The 22,402-nt window shown below is 39.7% G+C and overlaps 1 pseudogene; it reads left to right on the plus strand.

The window, feature by feature from the left end:
- The first annotated feature begins 401 nt into the window (after positions 1–401).
- Positions 402–22,355, plus strand: LOC117300228 (annotated as a pseudogene).
- Positions 22,356–22,402: the final 47 nt, after the last annotated feature.

A 22,402-nucleotide genomic window follows, 5' to 3' on the forward strand; every position in this document is an offset into this window, starting at 1 on the left:
TCATCGCTGCAACTGAGATAAAAATCGGTATTCTTTTAACCCAACTACCGTGGTCTGTTTCAAGAGATAAACGTTTATTACCCGCGTTCCAGATTGCCCAAGAAACCATTGAAAGCCGCGTTCAAAACGGTAGCTACGGCAACTTTACCCTGAAGTGGCTTTTCTCGCCACAAGGTTGCTCCTTCCCGGTGAACGCGGCCGTTGGGGCCGCAGCTCGGCTCTACTTCGAGGAGGATGTGGCGGCGTTCTTCGGACCTCCATGCAGCAAAAATATTATGGGCGTGGGGGATCTGGCAGCCGAACTGAACTTGCCCATATTCTCCGGTAGTGCCAGCTCGCACGAGCTGGACTATAAAGCTAGGTTTCCCACCCTAACCCAGACTACTTTCAGGGCGGGCACCATGGTGTCTTTCTTGAAGAAACTGTTCGCTCATTACGGCTGGAAGTCGTTCGTGTTGCTAAGAGGCGGGGATCTTTTTAACATCTCGGGCCAGGCGATTGAAAACGGTTTGCGTGAAGCAGGAATAAAAACGTTTGTCAACTTAGTCAAGTTTGATACTAATGGATCAGAAACTCATACCATATTGAAAGAGGCTTCAGTACTCAGCCAAAGTAAGTACATTTAAATCTATTGGGAACAGAACTAATATGTTATAATAATGGTAGGACATTCCAAGGGTTTCTCGTTTAGGAATCATAAATTTCTCTCCTGATGCTGAACAATAACGGCTAAGGTAATTAATGCAATGTTTATTGGTTTGATAAAATTGCTTTTGCATGATATCAGACTTGGGATTTGAGGATTTTGATCAAGAGCGGTCTTCAAAGTATTTGTTTGGCAAAAAGAAACATTAAAGTTCTAAGTAAAAAGAATGGTCGAGTTTTCAATAATTTTGTCAAAATGTAGGGTTATGTACTTTTGTTCATTAAGAACCTGAAATTGCCATTAATGACCTTATATCACTGAGCCGACAATATTATTGTTCTCGGTGGTTCCAATCGGGTTGATAATCGCCTGGTTGGTTCTTCAATTTTGAGACACAATTATTTCATTAATGTTTCTGCTCTATTGACGAATCATGTTTTTGTTCATAAAGGATACGTAACTGGTTCCGATTTGGTTGAATTCGCGTTGAAGTATGAGATGCGCTGAGCAACAACCTTATCAACATCCGTAGCCCTCGCCGCCAATTCGGTCTTAGCTGATAACTCATGGTTCATTATCATAGAAAATGTTAAAATGTGTCGTCTTTGTTGTTATAGTCTTTGTCATCTGTGCAAGGGGTGACACCGTCAGACAGATAATGCTAAGCGCCTATGATCTTCAGCTGGTAACCGGTAAATACGTGTTCTTCAGTTACCATCCATTCAACAATACCCTTCTGTACGGAGCTGACTCGTGGAATGTTGTGAGTTAATAATATAAAACAATTTACATATTTATTTTTCATAATTACTTTTTACCGGTTGGATTTACTGTTTATACAAGTTTTGTCTAGAAGGGACTTATCCCGTGGCTATAAAACAAAGTTGCATTAATATACACGTCAGACTCTTTCACGCTAGCCCTTATAGATATCCATCTGTCAAAGCAAAGTTATAACTGAGTTGCGGCCGTGCTTTAGTTGCGAACGTGAAAGTTATTATTAATTATGCCAAAGTTGCGAGAGTTACTAGGTAGGCCTAACGCTAATCCGAATGTAAGTGAGAGTTACCTGACGTATTTGAGAAGCAGTGAAACTAAATGTATTAATGTTTGTGAATACCTTTCGTTACATTGCTCCAAAACGGCGTTAATCGAGAGGATATGCGGCCAGTTGATAGTTTCACAAAACGTGTTTACAGGAAAAGGTTTGCTCTTAGAAAAATCCCATAACGGCAGAATAAATCTATGCAAGTCTCACGTATAATTTTATTAGAATTGTTATAATTTATTACGCTTTAGACTTGTATCTGACGTCACACTTCGAGGCTCGTGAATAACGCCAGACAGACCTGCCTCCAGCCGTTTTACGGCCGTCGAAGGGCTACGCTAAATAACCGTTAAATTTAGCCATTATACGCGATTGTACCATTAGTTTTTGTAGTTTTATTCGTTTGGTCCCGAATTGGGAATTCGCGTAAGATTTTCTTCTCTCTTCATCTAAGCAAGGTCATTATGTGTCAGTCCCTGGCCCATGTTTTCCGTAACAATCTGCGCCAATACCGCGACCTTTCGCCACCCACTAACAGAACAACAGCGCGATATATTATAAACAATTAAAAATCACCAGTCGGATATGAAAAGTATTTTTCTTGTTTTCATTCCGACTAATCTTCTTGAGTATAACTCTCTTGAGACGCTGGAAACGGAAAAAAGCACTTTTTTGTTTTGTTTTTTGAAACTTACAAACTCACGACTTGGTCCGTACATGTACTTTGCAATTGTGTTTACTCTACGCATTACAGGCAAAGTCTGCCTCGATTGACGTCACGAACAGCGCCCTCTCGGGTCGGGATCTACTCTTAAATTTGTAAATAACATAAGAACTGATTTTGTAAAACCTTAGTTAACTGTTTATTCACATTCCACTCATCAAAACACATATATTAGTGACAAAAGCTTTATTTTGAAAAAAATACCACTTCCAGGTGACTTTAAGATCATGCCAGGTCAGAGTTTTAGCAGATTTGACACGGAAATGTGGATTAATATTTTAAAATAGCTATTGGTAAAGATTTGAGAAGGTTGAGAGATTTCACTAAAGGTATTCCACGAAAGAAAAATCTACCAATGTTAGTTAATTCCAACATTAAAGGAACACGTTGCCTTGGATCGGACGAGTTGGTCTATAAAAAGCGTTTGATACCGTTTGTTATGCAATGCATATGGTTAGAAAGATGTTTTAAAAGTAGCATATAATGATCCACACAAGTATCACTCAAAATTGCACGGTTTTCATTTTAGGTCGCAAACTAAACACGGTAGGCCATTTATGGGAGTACAAAATTTGACTCCCATAAAAATGGCCAACCGTGTTAGTCGACGAGGTAAAAAGAAAACCACGCAATTTCGAGGCATGTTTGTGTAGATCATTGTATTCTACTTTTACAACACCTTTAACCATGTCGATTTTATAACAAATGGTTACAGAACGCTTTTCAAAGACGATCCCGACCCGCCAAGGCAACGTGTTCCATTAAAAAAAAAATTCTCTGGGGATCCCGATATTGTTGTCGATCTAGGGCGATGGAAACGACGAGAAAGCGAAGAGTGCGTATCGAGCCCTAATGACGATTCGTCTGTTCGAAGCCAGCGATGACGAGAGGTACATTGCATTCCAACGGGAGATGGCCGTGCGTATGAATCGGACTTACAACTTAACACTGCCCCCTGGGCAAGAGGTAAGATTCCGTGATGTTTTACTGTTTTCCTGTGACACGCAAAGTTATTGTTCCCCTGCGCCTTGAGTTCAAGAATGAGCATTTCTACACACGAGCTTCGTACAGTTTCAGCGTTATAGTTTTAACCAAGTTTAATGCCGTTTAAAGGCAGTGAACACTATTGGTAATTGTCAAAGACTATGCCTTCACAGTTGGTGTATCTCAACATGCATAAAATAACATACCTGTGAAAATTTGAGCGCAATCGGTCATCAAAGTTGCGAGATAATAATGAAAGAAGAAAACACCCTTGTCACACGAAGTTGTGTGCGTTTAGATGGTTGAGAAACAGCTCCCTCTGAAGTGCCATAGTTTTGGAGAAAGAAGTAATTTTCCACGAATTTGATTTCGAGAACTTGAGGTCTCGAAATCAAATTCGTGGAAAATTACTTCTTTCTCCAAAATTATGGCACTTAAGAGGGAGCTGTTTCTCACAATGTTTTATACCTCTCCCCATTACTTGTCACCAAGAAAGGTTTTATGCTAATAATTGTTTTGAGTAATTACCAATAGTGTCCACTGCCTTTAAGGAATCACTGGGTACATTGAATAGTTTGCAAGCAGTTCTCTTCGCAATTTATTGCAACAACGTGATCTCATGACACGTATATGAACAATCATTACGTTGTAATATGCCTGTGATTTTTTTTAAATGGCTTTTGAAAGTACTGAGTATACAGTGCTAAGACACATCGGTGAACCAAAACTACTATCCTTTATCCCCGATGCATACTGAACATCTTTTAAAACCCGCTGCTAAGAATAGAGGATTCGAACTGCATCTAGCTACCGGGTAATCTCGCTGACTAGTTGGTAAACACATCTACAATTGCTCTACAATTGCAAAGGTCGGGGGTCCGAATCCCACCGGATAATTGTGCCCGTGATTGTTTTCACAAGACTCGGGAAAGTGCAGAGTATACAGTGCTATAAACACACATCGGTGTATGGGCAAAACCAAATTATCATTCTGTTGAGGTTTAAAAAAAAAAAAAAGGAAGAAAGTGTCTGTAGCCATCTCATCAGAGCCACTTATTAGTGTATAACCCTCTCAAAATTTATTCTCCATGCGTTTTTTTTGTAATCCGTTCAAAGGGTCAACTTAGGAAACGTTAACACAGCTTAATGAAATTGGGATATTTGAAAACTCAACAGGACGTTATAAAATGTCAAACCTATAAAGACAACATAACTCGTTTAAATTCTAACAAAAACTTCATGCACCAATGTAACACAAACCTCTGCGCAGTCATCGCTGCTCATTAGGGCGTTGTAACAAACTATTAGACCTTCATCATTATGTCACGATCTTGTAAATGTTCCCTGTTTCCAATAACAGTACTCTGGCCCCGCCCACAAAAGAGGGGATAACTAAAGAAACTTATTAAACTCATGGAATTTTTTTTATTCTTTTATAGTATTTCTATTCAAATAACATAAATCGGCTTAAAAAAAACAATTAAAAAACAGTAATAGTTCACTGAAGATAAAACTTTGTTTTTAAAACGCCCACTTTTAGAAATATTGAAACTCCGCCCACAAAAGGGAATTTTTTTCACTAATTTATGTTCTAACTTATAATTATGATATAAGTTTATATTTCTGGTCCAAAGAACAAAAAAATTTATTCTAAGTATGATTTTGCCAAATATTTATATCAAAGACCCCCCTTTTATGCAAATGAGGCTCCGCCCCTAAATAGGCGACACCCAAGGTGGGTCCCGGTCTTAAATTGTTAATTAGCCCAATACCAACCATCATAGCGAATTTCATGCTTTTACCACAAAGTGCACAATTGTTCACCTTAGCAGCTGCACTATTAAAATTATGTAGTGTTTCGCAAAATTTTGCAAAAACTTCCAATAGTCTGGAAATACACACTGCTTTCCCTGTCAGAAAATGTCCCATTTCTGCTCTGGAAACTACATAAAGCTTTAAACCACAAATGGTGCTAAGCACATTTTTGTTCTTTCTGAAAAGCAAATACTAGCAGGAAACCAGTCCCAACAATATACTTTACATTGTAGTTGTTTACCTGGTAACCTGTTTCTGCTTTGCACAATTCTACTACGCTTAAAAGTTTTATGAATTTGTGTCAAAGTTTGGCAGATGTATCATATGTTTGAGTTAACAAACTCACAACGAATCTCCATTTCCCAGCTAGAGGGGCTGGAATTTTGTTCCAAAAGGAAGGACGTTTCTATCAGAGGAAAACAACCAATCTAAATTCCATAAAGGTTAAAACAGTGACACCACAGCAAAAATCAAACACTATTGGTTCATAATTCAAGGTCTGCAATAAATGCCAGGCATCTCATAAAAATAAGGTAATTTTTTTCGAGTAATATATCTCAATCAATTCTCCTAAACTAGTTCCACATAATTACAAAACGCGGATCTACAGATAATCTGATTGCTAAAATGGAGACGGAGTGTCAGCAGAAAATGTTATAGAAAAGGACTGCTGTTTAAACCCCAATTTACCAGCCCCAGATCGGCGCTGCAACCCACTAATTTACACCTTTCTCTTCCCTCTTCATAGAGAGAGAAAATAGCTCTAATAAACAGCAGTCCATTACTGTGCCCGTCCATTTCTGTTCTCTCCCCCGCTTCTCTTTCTTTCTGTTTCTCTCTTCCCACGCAGAGTGGAATTATTTGTTTCACTCTTTCTTCTGTTTGTGTCATGTAGGGAGAGGCATGATGTTACGATGATCAAAACAGAACGATCAAAAGCGGCAAATCCCTACCTCAGCCTAGTTTCACGATTGTTACAATCCAGGACGACTAAAGTAGTTACCAAAATAAGATTGTTTTAAAAATAAAACTGAACCACAAGTTTATAATCCCCCCCCCCCCCATTTAGAGAGTACGGCTTTTACTTTAAGAGAGTATACCTCCTTCTTTCGAATTGTGTTTGTATTTTCCAGGCGAATTTCTTTGCCAACTCTTACCACGACGCATTGATCTTGTATTCTCTGGCCGTTAATGAGACGCTGCACGAGAACGGAGACGTCCGCAACGGGCTAGCTTTACGAAAGAAAATGTGGAACCGAACATTTCAAGGTAAAAAAAAACACATTCAGATTGAGATCGAATTCGGACATCCATCATACGCACTAAGTTGAGTATCTGTTAACATGATGTACAACGTCAGTTAGTGTTTGTTGACTATATTGGGCAAAATCATACTTAGAATAAATTGTTTTGTTCTTTGGACCAGAAATATAAACTTGAAAATCATAATTATAAGTTAGAACATAAATTAGTGAAAAAAATTCCCTTTATTGGGGCGGAGTTTCAATATTTCTAAAAGTGGGCGTTTTAAAAACAAAGTTTTATCTTCAGTGATCTGTTACTGTTTTTTAATTGTTTTTTTTAAGCCGATTTATGTCTAAAAGCTAAAAGAATGAGCAAAGAAAAGCAAATTTAGTCACAATAAACATATTACATTTTTTACCCCCCACTTTCTTAAAAATACGACTCCGCCCACTAAGGGGCAGAATTCAAGACAGTTATTAATTTTTAAATAATCATTAAACTGTTGTCATGTATTTTAGTCTAAAAAAAATGAGCAGAGAAAAGCAAATTTAGTCAAAATTAACATTATTACATTTTTTACCCCCCTTCTTTCTTAAAAATATGACTCCGCCCACAAACTATTACTGTTTTTTAATTGTTTTTTTTAAGCCGATTTATGTTATTTGAATAGAAATACTATAAAAGAATAATTTTTTTCCATGAGTTTAATAAGTTTCTTTAGTTATCCCCTCTTTTGTAATCGGGGCCAGAGTAGTAAACGAGGGTGTGTCTAAATTACACATGTGTAATACAGCCAAGAATGCAGTTGATTAATTGAGTCAGAGTGAAGAGAATTGGCTAGTTGGAGTGACGAGTTTAATAGTGCGGAACCGGTTCAGGAGGTACATTTTACCATTGGGAAGGTCTATCATCGGGAACTTGTGCCGTCTGGACCTTGCCACTGCGTGCGCCGCTCTTCTGCTTTAGCTTTAGAGAACCATCACTGATATGGCACACTCTCTTTGGATCATCTGAATAGGGAAATTTGCCTTACTCAGGACTGGTAGCCAATCAGTCTTTGTGCAGCTAACAGCACCAGCGATGGTCCTCATGGTGCTGTTCAATTGAATATCGAGTAGGCTTGAGAGTTTCTCCAAACTGGATCACAATACTAAACTGGATCACAATACTCAGCCCCCAGTGGCAGATAGCTAGCGCCGTTGAGCAAAGTGTTTCGGCATTTGCTACCAAGAATTTACCAGTGAGATTGTGGATCATATTGTTTCTGGTCCCAATTTTGACAGTCACCTTCTGCAGAAGAGTTTTAAAGGCAATTGTAGGGTCACCGCAATGGTATGGACAGCTACAGTTTCAACCAGATTAACACCACCAAGCCGCCCCAAACTTAACTATATGTTCCCATACCCAAGGTCAACCACATACCACTACTCACTTTCTTCCGTGTATGTTCCATCAAGCAGGCATAAGGCCAATATACCCTCCGCTCACAAGAAACTTCATCATAAAATGAGGGATTCTTTAACCGACCACCGAATTGACTGGAGTGCTGCAAAGCTCATCACTCTCATTCAGCCTTTTATCTTTGTAATTGAGAAGCCAAATGCCAACTGAATGTCTCCTGGTCTGGGGCTCTTCTTGAAAACTGTGACCATACTGTGTATCTAGGTGTCACCCTAGACCTCTGCCTCTCATTTAAGACCCATGTTGCGAAGACCAAAGCCAAAGTCTGTGCAAGAAACAACATTGTCAGCAAACTTACTGGAACAAGATGGAGTGCCAGCCCAGACACTCTTCGATCAACAGCCTTAGACCTTTGTTTTTCATCTGCAGAGTATGCGTGCCCAGTCTGGGAAAGATCTACCCACGCTAAGAAGATTGATCCAGCCATCAATGCTACATGCCGACTCATCACTGGATGCCTCAGACCAACACCAACTGATAGCCTGTACAAACTTTCTGGTATAGCCAGACCACGAGCGAAACCCTCCATTCAGCCACACACCTGCTAAGAATAGACTCGGTCCAGGAAAAGCTTCCTCAACAAAGTCAAACCAAGTGCAGAAGCCGGGGCTCTTCGTACTGCCATGTGACATGAGAGACTTGGTAAACTTCCACCTAGAACATCCATGGACATACGTGCTTCGGAAGAACTCCCCCCTGATGCTGACTCAGGTTGGGCTGAATAGAAGTCCCTCAACAGACTTGGAACATCAACTGGCCGGTGCAACGTGTCTCTCAAGAAGTGGGGATATCTAGACTCTGAAGACGTTACCTGCATATGTAAGACAGAGCCACAAACTATGGAGCAGGAATACAGAACAGAGGACAACGATCTTGCTAGGAACTGTGTCCAGTTCTGGCTGAAACACAATATATAGTGTGTGTGTGGACACGATAAGAAGAACAAGAAGCCTTTGCACCGCGAATGCATTAGAGGACATTGCAGTTACCAGCAGGACACCCTTCTTCAAAACATCAGCCTCCACCTAAGTGACATTTGGCTCCTACTCTTCCTGACCAATGAATATCGACCCTCTATCCACAGCACGTTTCCTAAACCCCCATTAACTTGGGTCGTACTGGTAGATTTCAATGGCCTCTCCAATGGCCTCATCAAATACCAACTCACCACTTTTCCTCTTCCCTGTACATGTTACCTATTTCAGTATTCCGACATGTATGCTACAGCTCAGTGATCATTCCAACACATCCAAACCGAATAACTACACTGTATGAGTGGATTCTTCGCCATATGTTTAACTGCAAACCTTTCTCAAAATTGCAAAAAAAAAATGCTAATATAAATGTTACTTATTGTTCTGGCCTGCATGGCATGGTGCCAGATCACACTGTGCGGGTATAATGGCGTGATTTGAGAGCTTGAGTTTGCCATAGCCATAGTATACATAACCGACGATTTTACAGTACATACTATGTCTGATGTCATTACTATGACAGAGTATCAGATTTTGCCGGCCCAGGACATACTTTTATTCCTGTATTGTTGATGAGATTGTTGGCTGCTTGTGCATTCTTGGCTGTATTACACATGTGTAATTTAGCAAACCCTCGTTTACTACTCTGGCCCCGCCCACAAAAGAGGGGATAAATAAAGAAACTATTTAAACTCATGGAAAAAATGTATTCTTTTATAGTATTTCTATTAAAATAACATAAATCAGCTTAAAAAAACAATTAAAAAACAGTAATAGTTCACTAAAGATAACACTTTGTTTTAAAAACGCCCACTTTTAGAAATATTGAAACCCCGCCCACAAAAGGGCTTATAATTATGATTTTCAAGTTTATATTTCTGGTCAAAAGCACAACAAAAATTTTATTCTAAGTATGATTTTGCCCAATATTTATATCAAAGACCCCCCTTTTTATGCAAATGAGGCTCCGCCCCCAAATAGGAGAGACCCTAGATGGGTCCAAGTCTAAAATTGATTATTAGCCCAATACCAACCATCATAGCAAATTTCATGCTTTTACCACAAAGTGCACAATTGTTCACCTTAGCAGCTGCACTATAATGGCGTTTGGTGGTTTAAGACGGGTCTTTTTTTTAACAGAATGTTTTATATCATGGTCCCCTTTAAGGCATTTCCGGTGAGGTGGGAATTACCGCCAATGGTGACCGAGCTGCAGTGTTCTCTCTCTGGGACATGACTGACGAGCAGAACGGTATATTTCAGGTGATGTTTTAGAAGTCACGTATTTTCTATTAACGAGATGCCTAAAAAAGGTTTTGATACGTAAAGCCTTTCTAAGATGCAAATTATCTGTTGGAAACCACCCATTTTTTCTCCAGAACTACATTACTTCGAAAGGGAATCGTCGTTTCTAGCAATGTATTGTAATAACCGGTGCTCTTTACCAAGTAACTTGCTATAATGGTCATCATTATTTTTAAGAGTAATTACTAAAGTGTACCATCCCTGTAATGGTCACTTAGCTTCGCTACTTTTCATTCCCTAATAAATGTCACTTAAAGCCATTATACACTTGCGGTACAGAAAAAAAAGTTCACAGATTAACAAATAATTTACAGGGTTTACAGAAGGTTGTGGTGAAAGACTTCTCTTGAAATATTGTTCCATTAAATGCTTTACTTTTTGAGAAAACATTAAAACAATATTCTGGATAGCGAGAATTACGGATTCATTTTACACATGTCATGACACGGCGAAACGTGCGGAGACAAGGGTGGGTTATCCCGTTATTTTCTCCCGACTCCGATGACCGATTGAGCCTAAATTTTCACAGGTTTATTTTATATATAAGTTGTGATACACGAAGTGTGGGCCTTGGACAATACTGTTTACCGAAAGTGTACACTATTGGTAATTACTGTTAACATAAAAAACTTACTTGGAAACGAGCAATGGAGAGCTGTTGATGTGAGAAACTGCTCCCCCTGAAACGTAGTTATTGAGAAAGGGGTAAATTCTCACTCAGGGTTTCAGACTTGAAGCCTTTTATTAGGCATCTGAAAGCACCCATATTGCAACAAGGGTGTTTTTTCTTTTATTATTCTCTTGCACCTTCGTTTACAAATTGAGTCAAAAGATTCACAGATTTGTTATTGTTTGCATATGTTGGGATACACCAGGTGAAAATACTGGTTTTTGACATTTACTATAGGTGTCCAATGCCTTTAAAGGTCACTGTAATACAGGACTCATCTTCCCTTTTTCATATTATGCTTTGATCTTATTATCTATTTTTTTTTTCTTGTGATGTAGGCCTATTTATAGGTTTCTCGTCAAATTTCAACAAAAGCTCATTCAATTTGACACACATGGCTTATTCAGTTTCGTTTGAGAACGAATGCTCCGTAAAATAAGCATTCTACAGTCAAAAGGAGTAACTCACTTTCAAAAAAATTACACTGGTCGTGACGACTGTGTATTGACTCCTGACGCTTCTCGTTGTGTTCTTATTTGACTAGGTGGTCGCTGACTACTACGGCTTTTCTGATGAGTTGAGGTTTCGCAGAGAGATTGACTGGCATGGCCTCCCTCTCGGTGACGTACCTATGGACACGCCCCTTTGTGGATTCTTCAACGAGAATCCCGAATGCCAGAAGAAAGGTATTGTGGCCCAAATTTCATTAAGCTGCTTAGGTATACACAAAATCTGCTTAGTACATACAAATCGTGCCTAAAAAATAGTTGGAGCTCAGCAATCAATCACTGAACACCATCATCATCATCATCATCATCATTTAGGCTGTGTTCATCCTGTGTAAAGATGTGAGCCCTCCTCATGTAAATGCCGTTCATTTCTATTTCTTGCAGTTCTGGTCCATGTTGCTCCTGCATAATTCCTAATGTCATCTCTCCATCTTCTTCTCTGTCTACTTCTTTTCCTTTTCCCTGTCCTTGGTTGCCAGTCTATTATTCTTAATGTCCATCTGTTGTCATTTCTTCGGACAGTGTGACCATCCCATCTCCATTTAGCTTGTTTTATTGTCCTTGTGATGTATCTTACTCCGGTTTCATTTGTATTTCTATGTACTTTTATCCTGTCTGTATTGAGATATGTAGCATTTGTCTCTCCATTGCTCTTTGTGGCGGAGTTTACGTTTTAACAGTTTTATTGTTTCCATGAATCTGCTCTAAAACATGGACAACATCAAAACTGATGGAACATAGACTCCGCACAGCACAAACAATACCATAATATGAGAACGAACGTAATAATGGCACCAGAGAAAAAGATGGAGGGACGAGCTCCGACAATACGATAGTTTGGTACAACCAAGAACAAAACAGGGATATCTGGAGATATCACTTTAAGGCCTTCGTAATGCAGTGGATTGACAATGACTGAAAAATAAAAACAAAATTAATCATCAAAGTAATTCCCCAAACAATATTTCATATTTCCCACTATGGATTCATCTTTATGTGTTTGTTTATTTCATTAACTAAGTATTTGATTATTTTAGAAAATAACACAGTGCTGATAGCATGTGTAATAACTGGATGCTGTCTAATGGTGGCCTGTGCAGCTATAATGATTGTCATGTACAGGTAAGCGTCGTGGAAACAAGTCTGTTATTTTCCATACAAGTTTCTTAACTTTGTTAGAACCTACACATGTTTTCTCTTTTGCCTATAGGTTTCTCGCAGAGACTTTCCCATACACTAGGTAGCACCAGTTTGTGAAACTATAAACTATGTTCGCCTCCGAATTAGCGGCTACCCCTAATGCTACGGCTACGGCTGAATCACCAGGTCACAATGCATTGATGTGTGGGACGTTCACTAGCAACAGTCGCAGGCACAGCCCTAGCCGCCAATTTGAATTTTAATTCAAATTGGCGGCTTAAAAGAACATATACGTCAGAATCTCCCAAAAAACATGTTGGTGACGACATGATTAAACATTTTCAAATTATGGTATTTTTACACAGACCAGGATAATTTGGTGTCGCTTTAATTGGGCATTCATAATGACCCAGTGAGTTCTGCGTCTCCCTTTCACCTCTGTGGACCCCGGTTGGATACCCTGACCGGAGCCTTGCATGTTGATTGGGTTTTCAGTCCCTAACTGTGTGGGTTTTCTTTTCTCCCACTTTTTCACTGTCTTCTCTAAAGCAAAGTTGATGTGTCCGTTAGGATGCTTTGCCGACTATATAATTCACATTCGGAACCTTGCGAGTTTATAGGCCCCTTTCACGTGACGTCACAAGACACATACAGCGCCCTCCGCGATGGCGGACAACGTGAGGCCTGCACTTTTTAACCTCGATTTTTATACTTTTTAACCTCGTTTTTTTTAAATACTTTTTTACAGAAAGTCGAAGTTGAATGCGGATCTCATGGACATGTCATGGAAAATCCCGTATGTAGATTTGACTTTCAGTGACGTTTCTAAATCGGTTGGTTCTTCCATGCGTTCTCTACCGATGTCCGTTGTAAGTTGCCGCCAATTTTGTTTTAAACGCGGCAAAACAAAACCACGCGGAAACCGCTAAAGTTTGTGGCAACTTTTCATCACTCACTCTAAAAGGAAGTCTTATTGAATGCATTCAATGTTGGTATTATCATTAAAAAGAATAGTTTTACCTTTGTTAACATAATTCTCATACATCGCACTTCTTTTTGTTACTTTCTTAGCGGTTCTTAATATTGCTTTGTTTATTTTTGAGATGGAAAGGGCCAAAAAGCGTTAATTTGATGGATTTGATGTTGTTTGAGCCGCATAAGGACTTTTTACATAACAAGCTGAATTCTACAAATAACCAAACATGGAATGAGAGAAAAATCAAATGGTCCTCAGTGGGATTTGAACCCAATATCCCTGACACTCCGGGCAGACGCTCTCCTCCAACTGAGCTATGAAGCACAGTAGAATATACTCCCTCAGGTTTTCCCTCAGTGTTGGATGGATGCACAGCTATAACAAACACAATATTTTGATTTGGTATGGTGCATAATTACCATATAAATAAAACATTATGTTATTTAAACGATTATTGACAATTGTTTTGTTTGTTTGTGTGTTGCTTTTGTCTATTTTAGTCTAGCTCAATGACAGACGTAAACAAGAGGCAGATATACACCAAAGTTGCTCAATACGAGGCAAGGAACAACCTATACTTTCGGCTTTCTTTTTAAACTATTGTACCTCTTGCACTCTTTGTATTGTGGATATGTTTTTTGTCCTCTTATTAATAAAGTTTAATTATTCTTTGTGTGTCACTGATTGTTCTTGAAAGTTTGGTTGTTCTGCTCTGAGCAAAACGCCACTACTGACGGACTGATTGGAACCCACAGCACGGTGTCGTACCATGGTACCTCATGGTCGTACCAAGACATTTTCATTTGTTTGGGGAGGACATATTTTAGGGGGCTAATTATTGTATTTGCATTGTCGATCCCATTTGACGACTTGCCAAGCCCGGACAACTTTGCAATAATTATTGACGTCCCAATCGGACGATTTGACAATTGACACGATAAACACATTCAGGTGGCGACTAGACTTGACTATATCGAACCATGCACTGGAGCATGTTCGATATGGTCAATTCGAGAGCTACGTCACAGTTTCTGGTCAAGTCTAGACGCTCACTCGACATTGCTCACTGCTGTCCAGACCCGGACGAGGTGACAATACCCCTGTCCCGATCCCGACCTGGACGACTTGACTACAAAGTTCAACATTCCTCGCCTGCTGTATTATTAAAGACACTGACACTATTTGTACAGTTGGTGTATCTCAACATAAGCATAAAATAACAAACTTGTGAAACTTTGAACTCAATCGGTCGTCGAAGTTGCGAGATAATAATGAAAGAAAAAACACCCTTGTCACACGATGTTATGTGCTTTCAGATGCTTGATTTCGAGACCTCAAATTCTAAACCTGAGGTCTCAAAATCAAATTCGTGGAAAATTACTTCTTTCTCGAAAACTCCATTACTTCAGAGGAAGCCGTTTCTCACAATGTTTTATACCATCAACCTCTCCCCATTACTCAGTACCAAGTAAGGTTTTATGCTAATAATTATTTTGAGTGATTACCATTATATTATTTTTAGTGTCCACTGCCTTTAACTTTAATGTTTTGTTGAAAAGTACAGAGTCGAGTTGTCGCTCTAAAGCCACTGAATGTTACCGTAGAGTTGACCAAAAGCGTCTTCAAAGTATTCCGAGATGTAAGTACATCTTTCATTGATTCGTGAGAAATATTTGTTTGTCTCCATTGGTTCATAATTACCTTATTTTGGGAATTTGTGCATGTGATGTGCCCTTAGGATACTTTGCCGACTACTACAAAATTAAGATTCAGATTTTCCTGGTTTCTTACAATCTGAAGATTCTATATCTTCTTAGTCATCCTGAGTAGAAGCATTTTCAGGTGGTTTTTATGATTTGTTTCCGTCTCTTACTTTTAGTTGAGAGGTCTTGAACACAGCAACATTGTCCGGTTTGTTGGCGTGTGCGTGGACGGGCCCGATGCGAACAAACGCCTGCTGGTGACAGAGTACTGCCCGAAAGGAAGTCTGCAGGTGTGCCAATATATTTTATCAAGGAAACTCTTTTTAAAAAGGATATAAAAAGCGATTGTTTATTTATACATAAAAAAACTTTCAATGTGATGACAAAATAGCCAGTTGCTTAATTGGAAACGTATACCATAATGGACACAGGCTGTCACCTATATGTTCCCATCCTCTTGTAAAGAAAGAGTTGAAACCAACGGTTATTTTCAGAACCACCCCAACTCATTTAGAGATAGTCATTACATGGTGTTACCGCAAACCTTTCCCTAAAGTACATCCTCCTAAAATTCCCAAAATTACAAAATCTAATGTCTTGACAAGTATAGCTATAGGTGCCAAGTTGTGTCCAAAAAGACACCATTCACTCCTTTAGCTGGCACAATGGTATATTATTATATACTAACTGGTGGATATAAAAAGTCATTTCATTAATACATATAACAAAGTCACAAGTGCCTTTATGCGATGTCCCTAAAGTCGGGCCCTTTTTATAGCAAAAAATCTGTCTCAAGACACACTCTGACAGTGTGCCAGATTCAATGCTTTTATCATCAAAGACACATTTTCCATCACCTATCTGCCGTTGTATTGGCGTAGAGACCAGTGGGACAATACTGTCGCCGCCATTTTGCAGGAAAACATGCTGATGCATTATATGCATAATACTTTGAATATATTATGCAAATGACATCACCGCTGTGACGTTATTTTAATGAAAATAATGTGCATTCACGTTTACTCGTAGGATATTCTTGAAAATGAATGTTTGAAATTGGACTGGGACTTCAAGAGCTCTCTTCTGATTGACATCATCAAGGTAAGATGTCTTCAAGAAATCTTTGCATCGGGGGTAACAACATTTCCATTTGTTTGTATTTACCCACCGATGCGTGTCACCATTGTATACTCAGTACTATGGAAATATTGTTTATATATTAAAAGCAAAATCGGCATTTATTGACAAGTTTTGTAGAGTTACTATAAAGAACAGATATTGATAACCATATAAACTATTTGTCTTACTAGTTTATAATGAACAAGTTAATACGAGACACACTTTCTTCCATATCCTTCTGGGAGTTGTCCGTCTTTGTCAGTGCACAAAGGTTGTTGTTTGTCTGAGTATCCTGTATATTAACAAAAAATTCCAGTTTGATTTTTTTTGAGAGAGAGAGAGTTCAAATTGAAGAATCCACACGTATAAACACAGGGCTTGCATTTCCTCCATCACCGGAGCGAGATCGGAGGAGTCCACGGCAGAATGCGCTCTTCCAACTGCGTGGTGGATGCTCGTTTCGTCGTCAAACTCACGGACTTCGGCCTGCATGATGGGGACCGTGAGCGACCGTCCGAAAGCAACGGTGGACAGGTTGAGCTAAAAGGTGATGCTCGTTCAACCTCTTGTCCTGCATAGTATTTTAATGGGAAACACACTGTCATAGTACAGGGAACTTAAACCCCAATCCACATGCAAGGTTCTTGTCTGATAAGGGATTCGAACCGGGGTCCATCAAACAAGAAATCACTTTGTGTAGACCTGATCCCTTAAAGGAAGGTACACTATTGGTAATTATCGAAGACCAGTGTTCTCACTATGGTGTATCCCAACATATGCATAAAATAACAAACCTGTGAAAATTTGAGCTCAATTGATCATCGGAGTCGGGAGAAAATGAGGAAAGAAAAAACACCCTTGTCGGACGAATTTGTGTGCTTTCAGATAGGAATATAAGGCTTCTAGCTAGAAGTCTTTTGTTATTTTAGTGAGAAATTACCTCTGGCAAAAACATCCAGTGACCCATGAGATTCGGACCAACGACCTTCAACTTTAAAGTAAAGTATAATCATCCAAGCCAAAGGGTAAGCACAGTGAATAGCAAACGGTTCGAGTTTCACATAATTGCAAGGATTCTGCATTCATTTTGATCTTGCGATTTGAATTCATCTTTTACAGGGATGCTGTGGAGGTCTCCGGAGCACCTTAGGAGCGTTGATAAAGCACCGACGAAAGAGGGCGACATTTATGCCGTGGGAATCATCATGCAAGAGGTTATCACGAGGGAAGAGCCGTTCTACGCCGAGAGGAATGTAAACAATATGGATATCAAAGGTGAAACAAGGACAACAAAGTTGAACTTGAACGTAATGAGGGCGTGTTTGGTTTATGGAATGCGGTTTTTCGTTGGGGATGGGCACTGTAGTGCACCCCACTAAATAAATAGTTTACAGTGCAAAATGCTTAGAAATCTTTCAGCTTTTGTAGTAAGTAAATGGCAAATTATTCGTTGACTCTTGTGCTATTATCCTCTGCCCAATTTGATAAGGGGAGTCCATTAGGACCCATGTAGTTATTCTCAATCCTTTACACTGGTGTAATTTTCCAAACGTCCGATCATCAATCTTGAACAATTCCCTTTACACCTTTTGGCTAATAGGACCATTTATTTCAGGGCCTCTGTCATCCAAAATACCTCATGTTAGAAGTCAACAGCCCACCAGGTCACTGTCCTTTTTCTCTGGCCCTCAAATCTATCCAGAATACCCTAGGACACAGGCCTACTTCAACGCATGATGACGCAAAATCTAGCTGTAGCCGCGAATTCGGACAGGGCTCTGAGAGAGCAGTAGAAATAAAATAAAAATCGATAGATCAGTGCAGCGAGGGCTTATAATGCAATAATGGAAGATGTGATTTTAAATGAACAGGACACATGACCAGGGCCCAATTTCATAGAGCTGCTTAAGCACAAAAATTTGCTTTAGCAAACAAATTCTTGCATAGTAAAATCAGACTACCGGCCAAGACTCCATGCAAGTGTTATGCTAAGTAAACAACAGCTAAATACCAGTCACAAGCAATGTATATGGCATGAAATTTTGGCCAGTAACATGTGTAAAATAGCTGTTTTCGTGCTTAAGCAAATTGTTTGCTTAAGCAGCTCTATGAAATTGGCCCCATTCTTTTTACAGATATTCTTGACAAGGTGAAGAGCAATTCTAATCAGCCGTTTCGACCTTTTGTGCCAACCGACGCCTGTATGCCTGAAATGCACAGTATCATGGCACGTTGTTGGAACGAGAACCCAGACGAGCGCCCAACTGTCAAAGACTTGTTGGCCAGCATGAAGAAAATATGCAAGTTCGTTCACTGGCATTCATTAACTCTTTGAGTGCCCGCTTTTTCTCCGTTGATCCACAAATGACATCTTTCTTTAGTTTGTTCAAATTTTGTGTTAAAGAAATCAGTCTTTCTCACCAAACAAATGTATCTTACTGATTTGTGTTGCATTGATGGTACATCCCAAAGTAAACGGTATTTCTTGGGTGATATACCTTCTCGTGATGTATGTTAAGGGTCGTACATAACGATTGATGACGCTTTTTGAGTACTATAGCCTACATAAAATAGATCGTACACTTAGCAACCTAAACACTGCACATCAACTTGTAAAACTGCTGTTTTCGCTCGCATATCACAACAGGGGCGTACTTGGGGGTATTATGGAGAACCTTTTGACAAGGATGGAGAACTACGCCAGTAATCTAGAGGACCTCGTGAGTGAAAGGACTTCTGCTTTCCTTGATGAGAAGAAGCGGGCAGAGACTCTCCTGTACGAGGTCTTACCTAAGTGAGTTCATGAAAACTTTAGCCTTCGGCCATTTTGGACTATATTATTGCCGCACCATAAAAAAAGCGCGCCACCAAGTGTCTGTCACGAGAAAGCCACGTTTCAAATTGTGAAACGTTTACATATTGCGCGTGTTACATGTAAAGTTTGCGTCAGGCCGATCCCGTAGGCTCCGCCCACGACGCACGTGTGAGCAAGAACACGTGGGGCTCTCCGTTGCCTTTCTGCACAACACTCTGCCGCGCGCGCCAAGATACGCGCAAGCATGTCGTACCTTTTGTCGGACCTTCGTTGCTTTGTGATTGGTCAATACGCAATTGGGCAGAGCTTAGTGGATCGGTCTATCCATTTAAAGTTGTTAAAATGGTTTCTTTGTGGGCGAGTGTGTAATAATGTGCTTTATTCATTTCTTTTATAACAAGCCAGGCGAGTTTTTAATAGTTGTCTCCATATCAAAATAATGTAAGGTCCGTTGCTGATCAACTAAAAGTAGGTTCAGTAGTCCAGCCAGAAGCTTATGAAAATGTGACGATCTTCTTCAGTGACATCGTTGGGTTCACTGAGCTGTCGTCTGGCAGTACTCCGATGCAGGTAAGCATATTCTGTGACCCGAGTCGAGTTTTATCAAGCTGAATAAATAATGCATAACAAGGTTTTGCTAATAATTCGTGGTGTACTAGTTGCAACTCTACACTTTGTGACATTTCGGTAGGTACATGTATCACCCTCTGCTACACAAAAATGTTCAATCTAAGCAATTAATGTTCCTAACACTTGACCCAAGACTTATTTATAAGAGGATTTTTTAGCAACAAATTGTTACTTTTGTGTACGCAAATATTGCAGAAACAAAAGTAGGTTACCATGCAGCCAAACATATGCAATCTATATGGTCATTGTGATTGTTTAAATTATTTTCTATAAGCAGCCAGAGATCTGCCTTGAGCCTGTATCCAAATTTACTTTTGACATTTGATCTTCTATATGGTTCTGTAGATTCGCGGTCAAATCAGGCGTATACATGGATACATATAAAAACAATTCCTGTCTGTTTCATTAAAGGATAAATACAGGGGACCAGTCCAGGTCTACGGTAACACCACGTAAACAAAAATATGAATGAATTATGAGGATTCTGACAGAAAACCATAAAGAAATTTAACAAATTCGACGTTTCGATCAATGTGCTCTGACAATCTTCAGGAGGGATACTCAGAGAAGTTTTACTTTTTCTATTCCAATCAGGTCGTGGCACTGTTGAATGACTTGTACACGTGTTTTGATGGGATCATTGGTAACTTCGATGTTTACAAGGTGAATACCACAACATACTTTTTCTTTTTGCAAAAATTAATGGTGGGTCTATGTTTTTCTGATATTTCTTATTGAGTTCTGGATGTTAGGGGTCTCTGAAATGTTCCCCTCTAGGAAGGAATGTGTTTTAGTCCGACCCTACTCCTTTTGAAAGATGTAGAGTATAGGCAAACGTTAATTTACAGCTGATGCGAACACCTTTTTAGTGAATGCAGTCCCAAAACTAGCTATTTTAGACGTGCATTGGTCAGAATTTACCCGGCTAAAAGTGGACCCCAACTAGATCCAACTACGCGACAGCATTCGGAACCCGTGAGGACTGTGTGCAGGTCTATAGAGTGCGTGACTAACTGGCACCATAAAGCACTCGATTATGTTTCCAAAAACTCAAAAGATTCCCGAAGTGTTTCCTGGAGGTTCAAATTAGGGCGAGATTCGCAAATTACGTCTGTTATTTTGACATGGTGTTTGAGTTGGAAACACAGTTAATTTTTACCCCGGTCCACCCTGGGTGTGGGTACCGGTAGTCGATATATGATCTTACACATCCGTCATAGAGTGGTTGAATATGAAAAATAATTTTCAAACAGGTTGAGACAATTGGAGACGCGTACATGGTGGTCTCAGGTCTACCCATCCGTAACGGCAATGCGCACGCGCGGGAGATTGGCAACATGGCGCTCGCCTTACTGGATGCAGTGGGCACGTTTAAAGTCAGACACAGGCCGGAGTGGAATCTTCAACTCCGAGCAGGGGTGCACTCTGGTGAGTATCTTGTACTCCAATTTGTTGTTCACACTTTTGCATGGAAAATCCAGCTAGCAGTGTTTTTGCACGGCTGTAACTAGCCCTGGCGGCCTTACGCTTTCGTATTATACTACATGTAGTTAAAATTTACATGTAATACCGTCTAATAAAGTCTTCATAATCCCCAATGATATTACACCATGAAGTAAGATTCTGAATGTACTTTTTTGTAGGAGCTTGCGTGGCTGGAGTGGTCGGTCTGAAAATGCCCAGATACTGTTTGTTCGGTGATACCGTGAACACCGCATCAAGAATGGAGTCAAACGGGGAAGGTATAGCAAACCTCTTAAGTTGCTCTAAGGTTTTATCCCAATATTGGGTGCGTTCGTTTAACTTCCCTGGGTCGACCCCGGTGTGTGGCGTTTTTTTTTTTAAGACGAGTGTGTGCAGATAATTACCCACGTTCGTCCTGCTAAAAAAAAACGCCACGCACCGGGGTCGACCCAGGGGAGCTAGACGAACGCACCCATTGTGGACAACACAAATTTATAAGACACTGAACAACTTTTGATGGTCCTGGAATTTTTACCATAGTCATATTATTTTCCCCATCATAAACAGAAATTTCCAACCTAACAAATCTTTATTTCACTGTCATTTTTTTTGCAGCACTTAAGATTCATATCAGTAGTTCAACTTCTAAGATTCTTGAAGAATTTAACGAGTTTCAAATCTTGGAACGCGGGGAAATTGAAATGAAGGTAAGTTATGGCAGCAATTATCTCCCATCGACGTAGATAACAGTCCGTCGCGCCCTCATGGGCAGGATTTGATTATGGTGGACCGGTACCCGCTGCACCCCCCCCCCCCCTCCCCCCTCTTTTTTTTTGGGGGGGGGTGGGTGAAGAAAATCGTGCAGTACAGCTACACAATCAGCCGAAATTGGGCCCCAGCACATTGAACAAAACCTCATCATTGTGCCGAAATACGGGAACAATCATACACGAATGGTTTTGACAGATTCAGTTGGTCTCGGACTAAAAAGAATAATAGCTCATAATAATGCATGAGATAAATCAATAATCAATTATTGGTATTTCTTTTTCCTTTTTCTGCTTTAGGGGAAAGGAAAACTGAGGACGTTCTGGTTGGTTTGACGGAAAAATAATTTAGATCTCTGAAATAGAATCAAAAGACAAGGATGTAATAAAGTGCGGTTTTAAGTTAT

The sequence above is a fragment of the Asterias rubens genome, chromosome 15, assembly GCF_902459465.1.
Source record: "Asterias rubens chromosome 15, eAstRub1.3, whole genome shotgun sequence".
Lineage (NCBI taxonomy): Eukaryota > Metazoa > Echinodermata > Asteroidea > Forcipulatida > Asteriidae > Asterias > Asterias rubens.